The sequence below is a fragment of the Muscardinus avellanarius genome (assembly GCF_963383645.1).
Source record: "Muscardinus avellanarius genome assembly, chromosome: 4".
Classification (NCBI taxonomy): domain Eukaryota; kingdom Metazoa; phylum Chordata; class Mammalia; order Rodentia; family Gliridae; genus Muscardinus; species Muscardinus avellanarius.
Window position 1 is genome coordinate 128,048,154 of NC_137789.1, and position 21,089 is coordinate 128,069,242.

The 21,089-nt window shown below is 39.3% G+C and overlaps 1 pseudogene across 1 annotated transcript in view; it reads right to left on the reverse strand.

The window, feature by feature from the left end:
- Positions 1-268: 268 nt before the first annotated feature.
- The window catches only part of LOC308261938 (cytochrome P450 2C25-like), a 39,760-nt pseudogene continuing 18,939 nt past the window's right edge, over positions 269-21,089 (reverse strand). Inside the window, exons 6-9 of the transcript in view lie at positions 13,705-13,846; positions 7,545-7,674; positions 5,734-5,791; positions 269-436 (exon numbers count right to left, since the gene is read on the reverse strand). The product of the transcript in view is annotated as a cytochrome P450 2C25-like (transcript). The remainder of the gene's footprint in view (positions 437-5,733; positions 5,792-7,544; positions 7,675-13,704; positions 13,847-21,089) is intronic.

Below are 21,089 nucleotides of genomic sequence, written 5' to 3' on the forward strand. Positions count from 1 at the left end.
TAAATAAGTTTTGCCTTCTAGAAAGAAATCTTAGGTACCCCAGTGATATGTATAGAGATATAATTCAATAAAACTATATTTTAGATATATCAATGTCTAAACACTGGGTCAACACCAAAAAAAAAAAAAAAAAAAAAAAAATCACTAATCTGGCCCAGCAATGAGGTTTTATCATGAACAGGGAAAGAGCATGGGCACTAGAGGGTGCTCCTCACCAAGTACAAGTGGCAAATCTAACAACACCAGAGGACTATCAGGTAAGTTACAGTTAACCCCCAAAATACATCTTGTTCCCTAATGAGAAAGGCACAAAGTAGTTGCTTTTCTTAAATTTGCCATTCCAATCCAGAAAGTGTCCAGAGTCAAAGGTCTCTGGGTTGGGGAATTCCTTGTTGTCATATAACACAGATGACAGAGATAATATTATGGTTGTGTCCTAGAAACAACAGACACAGAAAGGCAAGTTATAAAGAAATTATAAAGGACTTCCGGGAAGATGGCGACCGAGAAAAGCGGGGCTTAAGAGCCCCGCTAACAACAAATCTCCATTACCACAAAATCAGCGCCTTTCATAGTCAGAAAACACCATCGCCAGTGAAACAAAAAATCACCAGGCTCCAGAGAGAAAGCGGACTGAGAACAGAGCCACAGAGGAGATAACAGGCCTCACGCCTGAGGACGCGGCAGACGCAGCAGCAGCGCCATACTGCCAGCGGCACCGGCGAATTCACGGGCAGCTACAGCAAGCCGAGGTGAGCCACTGCGGAACAGCCAGGCAGGATTTCTCCGCGCAGAGAGCATCTAAAGCTCCCAGTGGCCGAGCTCAGCACACACTGCAGGGATTCAGAGTGGAAATCAAAACCAAGAAGAAAAACACCAGCCCCACAGCCGAGGGCGTAGCAGCGGCACCATATTGCCACCGGCGGCAGCAGCACCGAATTCAGCGAGGCCAGTACAATTACATCTGCGTACTCAAGAACAGTGAGTCAAATTGTGGGCCACAGAGGAGAAATCCCAGTACTGTACTCCATGGGACTTGACCCAGTGGGGGAGGGGCGGTGGCAGAGATATCACACCATAGGAGAACGTGCAACCTGGCACCCCCCACAGTCTAAAGCAGCCTCTATAGACTCTCTGGGTCGGAGACTCTATGATAAAACCCAGTAAAGGAATAGTGGGGTCTGAGATACTACTGACTCGAGATCCAGAACACCTTAAGTGAAGTCATAGTGACCCAAGGGAAGAACCCAGAGAAGGCACAAACATCCGAAATCATGGGAAAGAGGAATAATACTGGAGCAATAAATGCCCACAACCCCACAACATCAGAACCCGATAAAACTGAAAATCAGAGATTTCTAGAAGATCAAATCAGAAAAATAACTGTAGAAATAATAGAGGTGCTTCGAAAAGAACTCAGAGAGAGCCAAAAAGAGATAAAGGATGCAATCAATGAAGTAAAGGCCTCAATTCAAAGCACAAACAACCGATTAGAACACATGGAGAACAGAATCTCACTCTTAGAAGATGAGCAAACCAAAAATAAACGCATAGTTTCTAATCTAGAAAAAATTATCCGACAGCAGGAATCTGATATTGAAGAAATATGGGCCCATTTTAAGAGAGCTAACCTAAGAATAATTGGAATAGAGGAGGGAAAAGAAAGTGAAACCAAAGGGATCAACAATCTCTTCAAGGAAGTAATAGCAGAAAATTTTCCAGACATAGAGCAAGAGGTCGATACACAGGTCCAGGAAACTTATAGAACTCCCTTTAGACAGGATCGGAGAAGAGGATCCCCACGCCACATAATTGTCAAAATGACCAATGTGGAAGCCAAGCAGAGAATCTTAAAGGCAACAAAAGCAAAGGGCCAAGTGACATTCAGAGGCAAACCAATTAGAATCACTCCAGACTTCCCAAATCAAGTTATGAGAGCCAGAAGGGCTTGGAGTAACATATTCCAAACTCTGAAAGAAAACAACTTCCAGCCAAAAATTTCCTACCCAGCAAAACTTTCTATCAAATTAGATAGGGAAATAAGAAGCTTCCATGACAAACAGAAACTGAAGGAATTTATGTCTTCAAAACCAGCACTAGAGAAAATACTCAAAGAGATTAACTACAAAGAAGAAATAGGTAACACACTCCAGAACCAGAGAAACAAGATTTTCCATCCAACAGACAACTAAGATTGGTTATCTTTGGAGATTCATTATTTATGTTAGTCTTTTACCTATCTCTAAAGGGTATTGTTTGCCTTTATTGTTGTTAATTTTTAGGATTTCTAGTTGGAATATTAATATACCTTCAGATATAGCATTTGGAAATATTTTATCCCATTCTATTAGTAACTGTTAACTCTGTTTACATTGTCTTTGGATATACAATATTTTTTTTTATTTTTTAGGGAGTTTGTATACTCCTCTGTTGCCTGTGCCATTGAAATCATAACCAAGAAATCACTGCCAATTTCAATGTTGTGAGGTTTAATGACCCAGATTTTCTCCTAAAAGTTTATAGTCTTAAGATTTATATTTAGGTCTATTATCTATTTTGAGTTAATATTTGTATATGGGATTAGGTAAGGGTCCAATTTTATTCTTTTCCATGTAATTATTATTTTTCAACAATATTTAGTTAAAAGATTATTTTTTCCACCACCAAATGTTCGTGGAAACCTTGTCAAAAATAACTTGATAATATAGGGAAGAATTTAGCTCTAGGCTTTTATTTAACTCCAATGGTTTATATATCTGCCTTTAGAATAGTACTACACTGTTTCAATTATTGTAGCTTTATATGGTTTGAAATGAGAAAATATATATCTTCTAGCTTTGTTCTTTTTCAAGATCGTTTTGTGTACCTAGAGTCCATATTCCATATTAGGATAGATTTTTTTCTGAAAAATAAATATATAAGTATATGATAGTTTCACCTAAAAAATAGAAAAAAAAATTCTCTGGTAAGAAAGAAAGCAAAAATAAATGTTGAAATGTTATCTTTAAGTCATCAAAAGCTTGCTATCAGACAAATGAAACTGTTATGTGAGATTATCATTTTTAATTTTAGATAAATTGCCATAATACTAGATGTCAACTACTAAGCCAAGCATGGGAGGAAGGGATAGGGAGAGAATGGGGTGGGGATTGGGTGGGGGCTGACTGGGAAAAGCGTGCATGTATGTCTACAAAAGTATGTATCCTACTATGATGTATGAATACAGTGCACCAATAAAAAAATAGAAAAAAAAGAAATTATAAAGCTAAAAATTACAATGGAAATTGCTTAGGTTAATCTTCTGGTCTTAGAAATGAATCCATGTCCCATGAGGGGCAGTCATGGGGCTGGTCCCTTTATGGTGATATCTCCAGAGCCAAAAAAATTCTATAGTGTAAACACAGTCTTGTGACTGTAAATGGTGTGTCTTATGTTATCTCGGTTCCAGAGAGACTGTTGCATGTATACTGCCTTCTTCAGATTCTTTCCTATTTCCTGCTGAGTACACCAATTTTGGATTAGGGACAAACCTGAGCTTGTATCGCTCTCTAGTGGTCAAACAGCAACAGCACACAACAGTAAATTTTCACTGAACATGGGTATAGGGCACCTTGTATTGCCAAAATTGTAGTGCTGAAAAGTCTCAACATAAGCAATTATCAAGGAATTGTCCATCAAAAACATAAGGTGATATCAGATGACCTCAGCAATAATGGTCCTTTTAATAAAACAATAAATGAAGTCCTGGCTAGGATGTGCAGAAAAAAACTGCTGTTGTAGACAGTCTGGAATTTATAGATTGTTATTATGAATGGATAAAAAGCTAAGGGATATGTATACAATAGAACTTTACTAAACCATAAGGAAGAATAAAATAATGTCATTTTCAGGAGAACGGATGGAGCTGGAGAACGTTACACTAAGTGAGATTAGCCAGTCACAAAAAGTGAAAAGTCAGATGTTCTCCCTAATATGTAGAAGCTGGGGGTGGGGGGAATGGGACATAGAAATGACTCTAGACAAAAAGAGAAACCTTAAGTGAGTAAAGAAGGTGACCTAACTGAGGGGATGGGAGGGAAGGAGAAAGAATCACCCTAACAAGCCTGATGTACATTCACAAGCATATCAGAGTCGGTCACTAGGCTGAACATGAAGAGAGGGGAGTGGGGAAGGAACGGTGTGAAAGGGGAAGACCAAATGAGTGCTGTGTGCATGTATGTCTTTACCACTCTGTACCTCATAATGAAGTACGATTACAATGCACCAATAGCCTAAAAATAAATGTACAGCAATTTTATTCATTTGCAAGTAATTGTAATTTAGAAATCTAAAATGGTGTCTTACCTACAGATTACCTTAACAGCAGAATATTTAGCACATATTAAATCAAGATGTTACTTTTACCTTAAGCCCAAGCTGGCCATTACATTATCTAGGTAGCTAGATAATGGAGTTTATCATAATCAGTTTTAAACCACTGCTTTTACTTACATTATTTAATAAAAGGCATTTGCTAGTTTAGAAGGATTTATGATACATCTATTGGTGTATTTCTCTCCATATCTCAACCTTCTCACTCTCCACGCTCTTTAGTGAGATGGGTAGCAATATCTATCTATCATCTATCTATCTATCTATCTATCTATCTATCTATCTATCATCATCATCATCATCTATCTATCTATATTTGGTGGTGGTACTGGGGTTCCTGGAAGCCCTTCTACCTCCAGGCTACACTCCCAGACCTATTTTATACTTTTTTATTTTTGGAAACATGGTCTCTTAAACCAGCGGGGCTGGCTTCGAACTAGCGCAATCCTCCTGTCTCCGCCTCCCAAGCGCAGGGATTACAATAGCTTCATATTTAGATGTCTGCCAACACACGAATGGATAAAGAAAATGTGGTATATACATACAATAGAGTTTTACTCAGTCATGAAGAATAACAAATTTATGTCATTTTCAGGAAAATAGATGAAACTAGTGATTATTATTCTAAGTTAGACGAGCAAATTTTAAAAAGCCACAGGTCAGCCGGGCGTGGTGGTGCACGCTTGTAACCCAAGTGCTTGGGAGGAGGAGACAGATGGATCGCGTTGGTTCGGAGCCAGCCTTTCTGGCTTAAGAGACCCTATTTCAAAATAAAAAATATATATATAAAATAGGTCTGGGAGTGTAGCCCAGGGTAGAAGGGCTTCCAGGAACCCAAGTACCACACACACACACACAAAAGACCACAGGTTACATATTTTCTCTCTTATGTGGAAGCTGGAGAAATACAAAACAAAACTTATTTTAGATAAAAAGAGGAAATATCAGTAGACTAGGGGAAGGTAACTGGGAAGAAAAATGGTAAGGGAAAAAAGGAGGACTGATGAAGAAAATAGTTCAAATAATGCTATGTTCATATATGAGGGTATCACTACCAATCTCACTAACAGATATGGGTAAGGGCGAGAGTGTGGTGGGATCTGGAGGAAAACACAAGTGCTGTGTGTATATATATGCTTATATCTCTTTGAACCTCACTGTGATGTATGATTATAATGCACCAATAAAAGCATACTTTAAAAAAAGATGTATAGTCCAAAGCAGAAAGAGAACAAAGTCCATTAAGCAGCCAAACGTACTATTTTGAACTTTTCTCGTGTTGTGTTGATCCCCATCAAGTTCATGATGTGAACTTTGGAATATTGAGAGCACTGAAGTGCAGCAAGAGAGAAAGCAGCTTACCTTGGGAATGAAGTAGTCTCTGAGTTTAACATCACAGGTCACAGAATGGGGCAGGTTGCTGGGGAAGGCATCATGTCTCTATGGCTCACATGCAGCACATCATCTGTGTAGGGTGTAGCACTCCTGTCCTGTGCTCAGGGGTTCTGGTGGCTGCCAGTCACATAGTTGATCTCTTCTTAGACGTTAGCTGGTAAGACACATGGAGGAAATAATGGATTAGAAGAAAATTGGTACACTCATTACAGTGATGCAGTGCTACATGAAGAATGATGATGTCTGAACAGCATTATAAATATAAATTATATGCCCAGAAGTACACATGGACATATAGAGAGTTGCCATAGTATGTATGCTTTTTACTTTTCTATAAACTAGGCATTACCTACATTAGCATATGTCTGTAAGTTAGCATACATGATAACTAAATGTAAATAGAAAATACTATCTGAAAAGAATAAATACCAATGGCAAATAAAAATTTGAAAAAATGTTCAACATCTTTAGCCTTTATAAAAATGCTAAATCTAAGGCCAGGTGTGGTGGTGCATGCTTGTAATCCCCGCGCTTGGGAGGCTGAGACAGGAGGATCACACGGGTTTGAAGCCAGCCTCAGCTACTTAGTGAGGCTCTCAGCAACTTAGTGAGACCCTGTTTCCAAATAAAATACTTTTTAAAAAGGTCTGGGAGTATAGCCCAGAGGTAGAAAGCCTCTGGGTTCCACCCTTAGTACCACCACCAAAAAAAAAAAAAAAAAAAAAAAAAAAGCTAAATCTAAGCCAGGTGTGGTGGTACACACTTGCAATTCCAGTACTTGGGAGGTTGAGATAATAGGATTGCAGGTTTGAGGACAGCCTCAGAAAGTAGTGATACTGTCATCAGTCTAGCAAGACCCTGTTTCAAAATAAAACTAAAAAATAGGGCTGGGGTGCAGCTTGGAGGTTTGAAAGCACTTGGTTCAATCTTTGGTACCAAAAAGAAAAAAAAGAAAAAGAGAGAAAGAAATGCAATATAAAGTACATTGAGATTCCACCACTGCAGGCAGAATAGCTATCATCAAGAATATAAGAAATAATAAATAATGACAAGGACGTGAATAGAAAGAAGTTTCATTGTTTATTCTTTCACTTTCCTTCACCTAAGGTAAAAATTATTTCCATTTTAGGGCTAAGGAAGTTTTTACTTGAACATGCAATCTCTTGACTAAGTACACAGGATGAGATGCCGGTGGTAGAGTTGAGGCTAGAACCCATGTCCCCTGTATCTCACACACTGAGCTCCAATCACAACATTTACTTTAGCTGGTTTCACCAACAGTTATTGATTGTGTACTATGCTTCAGTACTTGGTTATCCACCTTAATCACTGGCATTCAAAATAAACATTAGTTAATAATTAGAGCAGCGGTAGATTAAAATGGAGGCCAGAAAAGTTTGATTGTGTAACCTTTAGAACTCTGGTGATCCCAAGTCCTGGCAAGCCCTTCATCCAGATCAAGATAACCAGTAATTTTCTGTCTGACTCAAATATCCCTAGAGTAAAACAAGATTAATAACAAATATCCCTCGAGTAAAACAAGCTTACTCTCTACTGAGTCAAGAGACTGTTCCCATTCTGCTCCTGCTTCTTGTGACTAAGCTGAGGCTCCTGCCTGGAACTTTCTTTCTTATAGGGAAGAATCATAGCTAGTTTAAAAATGAAAGGATCACAGAGATCAACGAGGCTAATCTTTGTTTTGTGTTTAAGGAATGAGTAATTGGTGCACAGAGACATAGTTAATCAATACATCAAAATCTCATCTCAGGGGAATGGCAGTGGGGATGAGGTCAATGTACCTCTGGACCTCATGCAACACAGCATCCGTGTAGGGCATATGGCTCCTATCCTGCATGCAGGGGCTCTGATCTCTGCCCACCACACGGTAAATCTCTTCCTGAATTTTAGCTAGTTCACAAGCAAGAATTGATGAATATAAGAAAAGTGTCACATTTGTTATAGCACTTCCTTGTTATGTGGAGCATGATAAAGCATTATGAATCATATGCTCCCAATTACATTTAGACACATAAAGAGAGGTCCTGTAATAAAAATATCTATCACTTTCTGACAAACTAGGCAGTCTTATACACCAGCACTTAGAAATTAGCATAAGTGATACCCATAAAGATAAGTAATCAAGTTCTAAAAAAAAAACAGAAGTAAAAAATAGTTTTAGCAGAAGAGTGGAATATAATATTGAATTTTTATGAAAATAGTACATAGATTTAAAATCAAATCATAGTTAATCTTTATAAATGTTTGTGTTGTGTGTGTGTGTGTGTGTGTGTGTGTGTGTTATGTGTGTGTATGGAGGAGATTTGCAGTGGTGCTCTCATCATTCTTTTATATTCCAAACATTACCACTGATAGGATGAACAGCTTTTCCTGAAATTTATATACATATTTTTAAGTAATGATTCTTTCACTTAAATTTTTTTTTCATTTCTTGGTATGAGGAAGTGAAAATTTTCATCTCTACCTCAATGCATTATATATAAACACATCCACAAACAGATAAACACACAAATATATAAAAAATATATGCTTCTCCTTACTCCATTTACCAGAATATATTAGATTATGAATTTTGGTTATATCAATATCCATTGTTTACCTCATCCTGATGAGATAAATACTAATGGTTTTTTTCTTTTTCTTTTTTTAAAAATTTTTGGGACTTCTGAGAAGATGGCGACAGAGAAAAGCGGGGCTTAAGAGCCCCGCTAACAACCAATCTCTATTACCACAAAATCAGCGCCTTTCATAGCCAGAAAACACCATCACCAGAGAAACAAAAGAATGTAACTACAAGGCACAGAGAAAAAGAGGACTGGCAAAATGGGACACCAGAAAGAAACCAGACTGCAGTGCTGCAGCTAGAGAGCCATCTTCTCTTGCAGCACCAGCCCCAAAGAGGAGGGGGACTCAGAATGGAGCTCAGAGCCACAGAGGAGATACGCCAGCCTCATGGCTGAGGACGCGACAGCAGCGCCTTACTGCCAGTGGCAGCGGCAAGTTCACCGGATGGCACCAGACCAACGCACTCAACAGCCTACCAGGCTCCAGAGAGGAGTGGCAGACAGCGAGCCAAGGTGAGCCGCTGCGGAACAGCCGGGCGGGAATTGGCAGATTTTTCGGTGCAGGGAGCATCTAAAGCTCCCATGGGCTGGGCTCAGCACACACTGCAGGGACTCATAGCGGAGCTCAAAAACAGAGAAGAAATACGCCAGCCTCACGGCCGAGGGCGTGGCAGCGGCGCCATATTGCCACCGGCGGCAACAGCAGCGAATTCACTGAGTCCACTACAGCTCCATCTGCGCACTCAACAACCGTGAGTCAAATTGTGGGCCCCAGAGGAGATATCCCAGTACTGTACTCCCAGGAACTTGACCCAGTGGGGGAGTGGCGGTGGCAGAGATATCACACCATAGGAGAACGCCCAACCTGGCACCCCCCCATGGTCTAAAGCAGCCTCGATTGACTCCCTGGGTCTGAGACTCTGTGATACAAGCCAGTAAAGGAGTAGGGGGGACTGAGATACCACAGACTCGAGATGCACAGCACCTTAAGTGAAGTCGTAGTGACCCAGGGAAGAACCCAGAGAAGGCACAAACTCCTGAAATCATGGGAAAGAGGAATAATAATGGAGAAATGAATGCCCACAACCCCACAACATCAGAACCTGATAAAATAGAAATTCAGAGATTTATAGAAGATCAAATCAGGAAATAACTGTAGAAATAATAGAGGTGTTTAAAAAAGAATTCAGAGAGAGCCAAAGAGAGATAAAGGATGCAATTAATGAAGTAAAGGTCTCAATTCAAAGTACAAACAACCGATTAGACCACATGGAGAATAGAATCTCGCTCCTACAAGATGATCATTCAAAAAATGAACACATAGTTTCTAAACTAGAAACAAATATCCGACAGCAGGCATCTGACATTGAAGAAATATGGGCCCATTTTAAGAGAGCTAATATAAGAATAATTTGAATAGAGGAGAGAAAAGAAAGTGAAACCAAAGGGATCAACAATCTCTTCAAGGAAGTAATAGCAGAAAATTTTCCAAACATAAAGCAAGAGGTCAATACACAGGTCCAGGAAACTTATAGAACTCCCTTTAGACAGGATGAGAAAAGAGGATCCCCACACCACATAATTGTCAAAATGACCACTGTGGAAGCCAAGCAGAGAATCTTAAAGGCAACAAAAACAAAGGGCCAAGTGACATTCAGAGGCAAACCAATTAGAATCTCTCCAGACTTCCCAAACCAAGTCATGAGAGCCAGAAGGGCTTGGAGTAACATATTCCAAACTCTGAAAGAAAACAACTTCCAGCCAAAAGTTTCCTACATAGCAAAACTATCTATCAAATTAGATGGAGAAATAAGAAGCTTCCATGACAAACAGAAACTGAAGGAATTTATGTCTTCAAAACCAGCACTAGAGAAATTACTCAAAGAGATCAACTACAAAGAAGAAATAGATAACACACACCAGAACCAGAGAAACAAGATTTTCCATCCAACAGACAACTAAGATTAGATATCTGTGGAGATTCATTATTTATGTTAGTCTTTTACCTATCTCTAAAGGGTATTGTTTGCCTTTATTGTTGTTAATTTTTAGGATTCTAGTTGGACTATTAATATACCTTCAGATATAGCATTTGGAAATATTTTATCCCATTCTATCAGTAACTTTTAACTCTGTTTCCATTGTCTTTGGATATACAATATTTTTTTTTATTTTTTAGGGAGTTTGTATACCCTTCTGTTGCCTGTGCCATTGAAATCATATCCAAGAAATCACTGCCAATTTCAATGTTGTGAGGTTTTATGACCCAGGTTTTCTTCTAAAAGTTTATAGTCTTAAGATCTATATTTAGGTCTTTTATCTATTTTATCTATTTTGAGTTAATATTTGTATATGGGATTAGGTAGGGGTCCAATTTTATTCTTTTTCATGTAATTATTATTTTTCAACAATATTTAAAGATTAGTATTTCCTCCACCAAATATTCGTAGAAACCTTGTCAAAAATAACTTGACAATATATGGAAGAATTTAGCTCTAGGCTTTTATTTAACTCCAATGTTTTATATATCTGCCTCTGGAACAGTACTACACTGTTTCAATTATTGTAGCTTTATATGGTTTGAAATCAGAAAATATATATCTTCTAGCTTTGTTCTTTTTCGAGATCATTTTGGGTATCTAGAGTCCATATTCCATATTAGGATAGATTTTTTTCTGAAAAACAAATATATAATATATGATAGTTTCACCTAAAAAAGAAAAAAGAAAAAATATTCTCTGGTAAGAAAGAAAGCAAAAAGAAATATTGAAATGTTGTCTTTAAGTTATCAAAAGCTTGGTATCAGACAAATGACACTGTTATGTGAGATTATCATTTTTAATTTTGGATAAATTGCTATAATACTAGATGTCAACCACTAAGCCAAGCATGGGAAGGAGGGATAGGGAGGGAATGTTGTGGGGATTGGGTGGGGGCTGACTGGGCGATGTGTGCATGTATGTCTACAGAAGTTTTTTTTGTATCCCACTATGATCTATGAATACAGTGCACCAATAAAAAATTAAAAAATAAATAAAAAATAAAAAATAAATTTTTGTGTTGGTGCATTGTAGTCATACATCTTAATGGGTTATGAGATGGTGGAGGCATACCTGCACACATCACCCAATTAGCCCTTACCTAGTTCTCACCCTATTTCCTCCCCCTCCCTCCTTCTCGTCTTTGGCTTAGTGATTAATATTGATATGTTTGTTAAAGTACATCATGTACATTAGAGGATTTCCCTCTTCCCTCCCTCCCATCCCCTCAGTTAGGTTGCCTTATCTGCTCATCTATAGTAATTCCTTCTTTGTCTAGAGTTCCTCCTATTCTTCCTAGTTCCTGCATATTAGGAAGAGCAGGCATCTGATTTCTTATTTTTTGTGATGGACTAATCTAACTTAGCATAATGTTCTCCAGCTCCATCTATTTCCCGGTAAATGACGTAACTGTGTTTTTCTTTATGGCTGAGTAGAAAACTCTGATGTGGTTTCATTGTTGGTACTTTATTGAGCTTAATCCAATTTCTCCATATCAGATCACAATTTTCCATTCTTGAGTTAGAAATATTTACTAATGCTCAGGTAGATGTTTCAAACTCCTAGGACTAGCTACCCAGTTATGGCAGAGCCTCAGACCATCAGCTACTTCACCTTAGTTCCTGGTGTCTGCCCTCACACTTGCATCATCCATCTGGTGGATTCTGAAGTGGGCTTTTTTTTTCAGGCTTGGTGTCTGGCAGATGCCCTGAAACTCTCGGTCTTTCCCACGAGCTATCCCCACTCCTGGAGCCCACAGTTTCCTTTAATTGGGTATCACACATTTGGATGCAGTGCATCTTCCAGTATTTTTCTGAGAAAGATAGAAAAAGCCCAACATTTTTTTTGCCAATGTGCAGGCCTAAAAATTTCCTTTTGCATTGACAGCAAGATGTTGGTTATTCTTGAGAACTCTGGTACTATTCTGAATCATAATTTTCATATATTACTTGGGATATTTCTTTGAAAGTTTGATGATTTTCTCTTCAATCTTGGTGATCTGGAATTCCAGGACCCTGTGTCCTGGACAGTGTCTGTATTTTATTCACTGTGTTGGACACTTGGAAAAAAATTTCTACTAAGATGTCAAATGTGAAGGTCTTTGTTCCACAGCTCTTCACTCTATGGAGGATGATTTTGGTTGCTGAATTTCAGGAAGCAAAATGTAGAAAGAGCTCAGAGTCTCCAAATTCAAGAAATAGATTTTTACCGAACCATCTTTTGAGCCCTACACCTTACCCTTTCTCCACAACTCTGAATATAGGCATCCCCAGGCTCCATTAGCATCAGGAAGAAGTCCCTATATTTTTCTGGTAGGGGTTGAGGAATCAGTCACTTAAGTAAATGGAGTTGTGGAGGAACGTAAAAAAGGAGAACCTCCTTTTTCAACCTTGTTCTATAACTTTATGACATCTACTCCTATTGTTTCCAAACAGGGATCCGTCTGTGTATTGTAGGGACACAGACTGCTTTCTTTCTTTGTAAATCTTCTTCTGAAGTTTAGATTACACCATCTTCCCTGCTCAGTTTATTGTCACCCTTCCATTTACTCTCTGTGCTTCAGAAATTTGGTGAAGACTTCTTGGATGTTTACTGCTCTGCCCCCATCCAACCTTAAAGACTAATGCCATTAATAATTATGTTTTGTTTTCATCTTAGTGTAATGCAGGCACAGAATGGAAAATAGTATGTTTCTGATATATTACACATATGGAACTCTCTAAAAGTCAACTTGTAAAGCAAATTCATAAAAGATAAAATTTTTGACCATCATCCCTCAATTTTTTTTCTTGTTTTGTCAAACAAGTTTCAGAGAAACAGACTGCTAGAATAATACATAGAATTATTTAGGAACATCTACTGCCTAAATAAACATACCATTCTTATGAATATATTTTTACATTACTTCTCAGAGTGGAAACTGTCTCTTGTATACTAAATTCTGGAGTTTCCACTTATGCTTCAGGAAGGGGTTTACTTTTTCTTGCCCCAGAATTAGAATTATCAGAATGAGAAAAGGAGTCTTTAAGAATTTATCTGCTGAACATGGTGACCATTCTGGAATGAAAATAGTATGCAGACCCTGTCCATTCATTCTGGCTGAACTAGCCACAGAGCCCTCCTACAAAATTCAGGCTTTTCAGGGTATTACTGCTTTTTCTACTGCCATTCAGTCATCACTTCTCTCAGGCATCCTGCAGATTGCAGCTGGAGGCCCAGAAGGATCAATAGTGAAGCTTTTCTAAGACAAGATGTGGACACTAGTACCCTCTCCCCAACATTTCTGAAATTCAAATCCCCCTCTTCTATGGTCATACCTGCGACATGTGGATACTTCATCAGGAGCAGGAGAGCATATCTCAGAGTAGTGCTTGTTGTCTCTGTCCCAGCGACAAACAAATCACTTACAGTAACGACTAAGTTATCATAAGTAAACACCAAGGGTTGGTTGTGCTTTTCCTAGGAATGAATCGCTTCTGTTATATGTTAATTTGCCAGCATATGTAATGACAGTGAATCCAAAATAACTCACAATGTTATAAGGTTAGCAAACACAGAACCTGAAAAGTGCAGTGTTAGATGAAACTAATATATGGCATGGCAGATCAAATCTTGGCCCAAATTTTATTTTCTACAGACTTATTCCTTTTCTATATACTTTTTTCATTTACACACACACACAGACACACACAGAGACACAGACACACACACAAACACACACATGCACTTCTAGAATTAATTGGTGTGATATAAGACACAAACTTTTAGAATTAATTGGTGTGATATAAGATCCAAGGAGATACATTCATATTTCCACCCAACACCCTTTGGTAAGGTTCCCTTCTAATCTCATCCCAACACTACCATGGTCCCCTCCCTTACATACTCATAAGGTTGTCAGTGATACCTTTATATATGAAAAATAAACCATTATTTTCTATTTTCTCAGACAGTGTGTACAATGATAATTTTGGGCATGATGTTTTGTATTTTTTACCTGTTTATAAATTATTTACATTGTACCTGCTGGGTTCATACTTCTTCTCCTCAGTTTTATCTAAAGAAAGGGTCAATGTATTCTAACTATAAAATAATTTAATTTTATATTTTCCATTATGCTTAGTGGAGAATGGTATGTACAAAAGGTACTAAAAAGCTTGTCAAGAATTATTGGCTTGGCAGCACCAGGCTCCAGGGAGGAGGGGAACTCATAGCGAAGCTCAGAAACCAGATAGGAGATACGCCGGCCTCACCCCTGAGAACGCGGCAGCAGCGCCTTACTGCTGGCGGCAGCGGCAAGTTCACCGGACGGCACCAGACTAACACAGTCAACAGCCCACCAAGCTCCAGAGAGGAGCGGCGGACAGCGAGCCAAGGTGAGCTGCTGCGGAACAGCTGGGCGGGATTCGGCAGATCTTTCGGCGCAGGGAGCATCTAAAGCTCCCAGGGGCTGGGCTCAGCGCACCCTGCAGGGACCCAGAGTGGAGTTCAAAAACAGAAAAGAAATACGCCAGCCTCACGGCCGAGGGCACGGCAGCAGCACCATATTGCTACCGGCGGCAGCAGCAGCGATTCACTGAGTCCACAACAGCTCCATCTGTGCACTCAACAGTGAGTCAAATTGGGGCCCCTAGAGAAGAAATCCCAGTACTGTACTCCCAGGAACTTGACCCAGTGGGGGAGTGGCGGTGGCAGAGATATCACACCATAGGAGAACGCCCAACCTGGCACCCCCCCCCATGGTCTAAAGCAGCCTCGATTGACTCCCAGGGTCTGAGTCTCTGAGATACAACTCAGTAAAGGAGTAGTGGGGTCTGAGATACCACAGACTCGAGATCCACAGCACCTTAAGTGAAGTCATAGTGACCCAGGGAAGAACCCAGAGAAGGCACAAACTTCCCAAATCATGGGAAAGAGGAATAACAATGGAGAAATGAATGCCCATAACCCCACAACATCAGAACCTGTAAAACAGAAATTCAGAGATTTATAGAAGATCAAATCAGGAAATAATTGTAGAAATAATAGAGGTGTTTCAAAAAGAATTCAGAGAGAGCCAAAGAGAGATAAAGGATGCAATTAATAAAGTAAAGGCCTCAATTCAAAGTACAAACAACTGATTAGACCACATGGAGAATAGAATCTCGCTCCTAGAAGATGATCATTCAAAAAATGAACACATAGTTTCTAATCTAGAAAAAAAAATCCGACAGCAGGAATCTGACATTGAAGAAATATGGGCCCATTTTAAGAGAGCCAACCTAAGAATAATTTGAATAGAGGAGAGAAAAGAAGGTGAAACCAAAGGGATTAACAATCTTTTCAAGGAAATAATAGCAGAAAATTTTCCAAACATAGAGCAAGAGGTTGATACAAAGGTCCAGGAAACTTATAGAACTCCCTCTAGACAGGATTGGAGAAGAGGATCCCCACACCACATAATTGTCAAAATGACCAATGTGGAAGCCAAGCAGAGAATTTTAAAGGCAACAAAAACAAAGGGCCAAGTGACATTCAGAGGCAAACCAATTAGAATCACTCCAGACTTCCCAAACCAAGTCATGAGAGCCAGAAGGGCTTGGAGTAACATATTCCAAACTCTGAAAGAAAACAACTTCCAGCCAAAAATTTCCTACCCAGCAAAACTTTCTATCAAATTAGATGGGGAAATAAGAAGCTTCCACGACAAACAGAAACTGAAGGAATTTATGTCTTCAAAACCAGCACTAGAGAAAATACTCAAAGAGATTAACTACAAAGAAGAAATAGGTAACACACACCAGAACCAGAGAAACAGGATTTTCTATCCAACAGACAACTAAGATTGGTTATCGAGACTTCCGGGAAGATGGCGACCGAGAAAAGCGGGGCTTAAGAGCCCCGCTAACAACCAATCTCCATTACCACAAAATCAGCGCCTTTCATAGCCAGAAAACACCATCACCAGAGAAAGAAAAAAATCACCAGGCTCCAGAGAGAAAGCAGACTGAGAACAGAGCTCAGAGCCACACAGGAGATACACTGGCCTCACGCCCGAGGACGCGGCAGCAGCGCCATACTGCCGGTGGCAGCGGCGAATTCACCGGACAGCTACAGCAAGCCGAGGTGAGCCACTGCGGAACAGCCAGGCGGGATCTTTTGGCGCAGGGATCATCTAAAGCTCCCAGTGTCTGAGCTCAGCACACGCTGCAGGGACTCAGAGTGGAACTCAAAACCAGAGAAGAAAAAATACACCAGCCTCACGGCCGAGGGCATGGCAGCGGCGCCATATTGCCACCGGCGGCAGCAGCAGTGAATTCATCGAGTCTAGTACAGCTACATCTGCATACTCAAGAACAGTGAGTCAAATTGCGGGCCCCAGAGGAGAAATCCCAGTATTGTACTCCCTGGGACTTGACCCAGTGGGGGAGTGGCAGTGGCAGAGATATCACACCATAGGAGAACGTGCATCCTGGCATCCCCCATGGTCTAAAGCAGCCTCTATCGACTCCCTGAGTCGGAGACTCTGTGATACAACCCAGTAAAGGAGTAGTGGGGTCAGAGCTACTACAGACTTGAGATCCAGAGCACCTTAAGCGAAGTCATAGTGACCCAAGGGAAGAACCCAGAGAAGGCACAAACTTCTGAAATCATAGGAAAGAGGAATAACACTGGAGCAATGAATGCCCACAACCCCACAACATCAGAACCCGATAAAACAGAAAATCAGAGATTTCTAGAAGATCAAATCAGGAAAATAACTGTAAAAATAATAGAGGTGCTTGGAAAAGAATTCAGAGAGAGCCAAAGAGAGATAAAGGATGCAATTAATGAAGTAAAGGCCTCAATTCAAAGCACAAACAACCGATTAGAACACATGGAGAACAGAATCTCGCTCTTAGAAGATGATCATTCCAAAAATGAACGCATAGTTTCTAATCTAGAAAAAAATATCCAACAGCAGGAATCTGACATTGAAGAAATATGGGCCCATTTTAAGAGAGCTAACCTAAGAATAATTGGAATAGAGGAGGGAAAAGAAAGTGAAACCAAAGGGATCAACAATCTCTTCAAGGAAGTAATAGCAGAAAATTTTCCAAACATAGAGCAAGAGGTAGATACACAGGTCCAGGAAACTTATAGAACTCCCTCTAGACAGGATTGGAGAAGAGGATCCCCACGCCACATAATTGTCAAAATGACCAATGTGGAAGCCAAGCAGAGAATCTTAAAGGCAACAAAAGCAAAGGGCCAAGTGACATTCAGAGGCAAACCGATTAGAATCATTCCAGACTTCCCAAACCAAGTTATGAGAGCCAGAATAGCCTGGAGTAACGTATTCCCAATTCTGAAAGAAAACAACTTCCAGCCAAAAATTTCCTACCCAGCAAAACTTTCTATCAAATTAGATGGAGAAATAAGAAGCTTCCATGATAAACAGAAACTGAAGGAATTTATGTCTTCAAAACCAGCACTAGAGAAAACACTCAAAGAGATTAACTACAAAGAAGAAATAGGTAACACACACCAGAACCAGAGAAACATTTTCCATCCAACAGACAACTAAAATTGGTTATCTGTGGAGATTCATTATTTATGTTAGTCTTTTACCTATCTCTAAATTGTATTGTTTGCTTTTATTGTTGCTAATTTTTAAGATTTCTAGTTGGAATATCAATATACCTTCAGATATAGCATTTGGAAATATTTTATCCCATTCTATCAGTAACTTTTAACTCTGTTTACATTGTCTTTGGATATACAATTTTTTTTTATTTTTTAGGGAGTTTGTTTACCCTTTTGTTGCCTGCGCCATTGAAATCATATCCAAGAAATCACTGCCAATTTCAATGTTGTGAGGTTTTATGACCCAGATTTTCTTCTAAAAGTTTATAGTATTAAGATTTATACTTAGGTCTTTTATCTATTTTGAGTTAATATTTGTAAATATGTTAGGTAAGGGTCCAATTTTATTATTTTTCATGTAAGTATTATTTTTCAACAATATTTAGTTAAAAGATTATTATTTCCACCAAATGTTCGTGGAAACCTTGTCAAAAATAAGTTGAGATGGCGACCGAGAAAAGCGGGGCTTAAGAGCTCCGCTAACAACCAATCTCCATTACCACAAAATCAGCGCCTTTCATAGCCAGAAAACACCATCACCAGAGAAACAAAAAAATCACCAGGCTCCAGAGAGAAAGCGGACTGAGAACAGAGCCACAGACGCGACAGCAGCTCCATACATCCGGCGGCAGCGGGGAGTTCACCGGACAGCTACAGCAAGCCGAGGTGAGCCGCTGCGGAACAGCCAGGCGGGATTTCTCGGCGCTGGTTGCATCTAAAGCTCCCAGTGGCTGAGCTCAGAACACGCTGCAGGGATTCAGAGTGGAAATAAAAACCAAGAAGAAAAACACCAGCCCCATGGCGGAGGGTGTAGCAGTGGCGCCATATTGCCACCAGCGGCAGCAGCAGCAAATTCAGCAAAGCAGTACAGCTACATCTGCGTACTCTAGAACAGTGAGTCAAATTGCGGGCCACAGAGGAGAAATCCCAGTACTGTACTCCCTGGGACTTGACCCAGTGGAGGAGGGGCGGTGGCAGAGATATCACACCATAGGAGAACGTGCAACCTGGCACCTCCCAGAGTCTAAAGCAGCCTCTATTGACTCTCTGGGTCGGAGACTCTGTGATACAACCCAGTAAAGGAGTAGTGGGGTCTGAGATACTACTGACTCGAGATCCTGAACACCTTAAGTGAAGTCATAGTGACCCAAGGGAAGAACCCAGAGAAGGCACAAACTTCCGAAATTTGGGAAAGAGGAATAATACTGGAGCAATGAATGCCCACAACCCCACAACATCAGAAACCGATAAAACAGAAAATCAGAGATTTCTAGAAGAGCAAATCAGGAAAATAACTGTAGAAATAATAGAGGTGCTTCGAAAAGAACTCAGAGAGAGCCAAAAGGAGATAAAGGATGCAATTAATGAAGTAAAGGCCTCAATTCAAAGCACAAACAACCGATTAGAACACATGGAGAACAGAATCTCGCTCTTAGAAGATGATCATTCCAAAAATGAACGCATAGTTTCTAATCTAGAAAAAAATATCCAACAGCAGGAATCTGATATTGAAGAAATATGGGCCCATTTTAAGAGAGCTAACCTAAGAATAATTGGAATAGAGGAGGGAAAAGAAAGTGAAACCAATCCCTTCAAGGAAGTAATAGCAGAAAATTTTCCAGACATAAAGCAAGAGGTTGATACACAGGTCCAGGAAACTTATAGAATTCCCTTTAGACAGGATCGGAGAAGAGGATCCCCACGCCACATAATTGTCAAAATGACCAATGTGGAAGCCAAGCAGAGAATCTTAAAGGCAACAAAAGCAAAGGGCCAAGTGACATTCAGAGGCAAACCGATTAGAATCATTCCAGACTTCCCAAACCAAGTTATGAGAGCCAGAATAGCCTGGAGTAACGTATTCCCAATTCTGAAAGAAAACAACTTCCAGCCAAAAATTTCCTACCCAGCAAAACTTTCTATCAAATTAGATGGAGAAATAAGAAGCTTCCATGACAAACAGAAACTGAAGGAATTTATGTCTTCAAAACCAGTGCTAGAGAAAATACTCAAAGAGATTAACTACAAAGAAGAAATAGGTAACACACACCAGAACTAGAGAAACAAGATTTTCCATCCAACAGACAACCAAGATTGGTTATCTGTGGTGATTCATTACTTATGTTTATCTTTTACCTATCTGTAAAGGGTATTGTTTGCCTTTATTGTTGTTAATTTTTAGGATTTCTAGTTGGAATATTAATATACCTTCAGATATAGCATTTGTGAAATATTTTATCCCATTCTATTAGTAACTGTTAACTCTGTTTACATTGTCTTTGGATATATAATATTTTTTAGGGAGTTTGTATACTCTTCTGTTGCCTGTGCCATTGAAATCATATCCAAGAAATCACTGCCAATTTCAGTGTTGTGAGGTTTTATGACCCAGATTTTCTTCTAAAATTTTATAATCTTAAGATTTATATTTAGGTCTTTTATCTATTTTGAGTTAATATTTGTATATGGGATTAGGTAAGGGTCCAATTTTATTCTTTTCCATGTAATTATTATTTTTCAACAATATTTAGTTAAAAGATTATTTTTTCCACCACCAAATGTTCGTGGAAACCTTGTCAAAAATAACTTGACAATATAGGGAAGAATTTAGCTCTAGGCTTTTATTTAACTCCAATGGTTTATATATCTGTCTTTAGAATAGTACTACACTGTTTCAATTATTGTAGCTTTATATGGTTTGAAATCAGAAAATATATATCTTCTAGCTTTGTTCTTTTTCAAGATCGTTTTGGGTATCTAGAGTCCATATTCCATATTAGGATAGATTTTTTTTCTGAAAAATAAATATATAAATATATGATAGTTTCACCTAAAAAAAGAGAAAAAATATTCTCTGGTAAGAAAGAAAGTAAAAAGAAATATTGAAATGTTATCTTTAAGTCATCAAAAGCTTGGTATCAGACAAATGAAACTGTTATGTGAGATTATCATTTTAAATTTTGGATAAATTGCTATAATACTAGATGTCAACCACTAAGCCAAGCATGGGAGGGAGGGATGGGAAGAGAATGGGGTGGGATCGGGTGGGGGCTGACTGGGTGATGTGTGCATGTATGTCTACAAAAATTTGTATTCC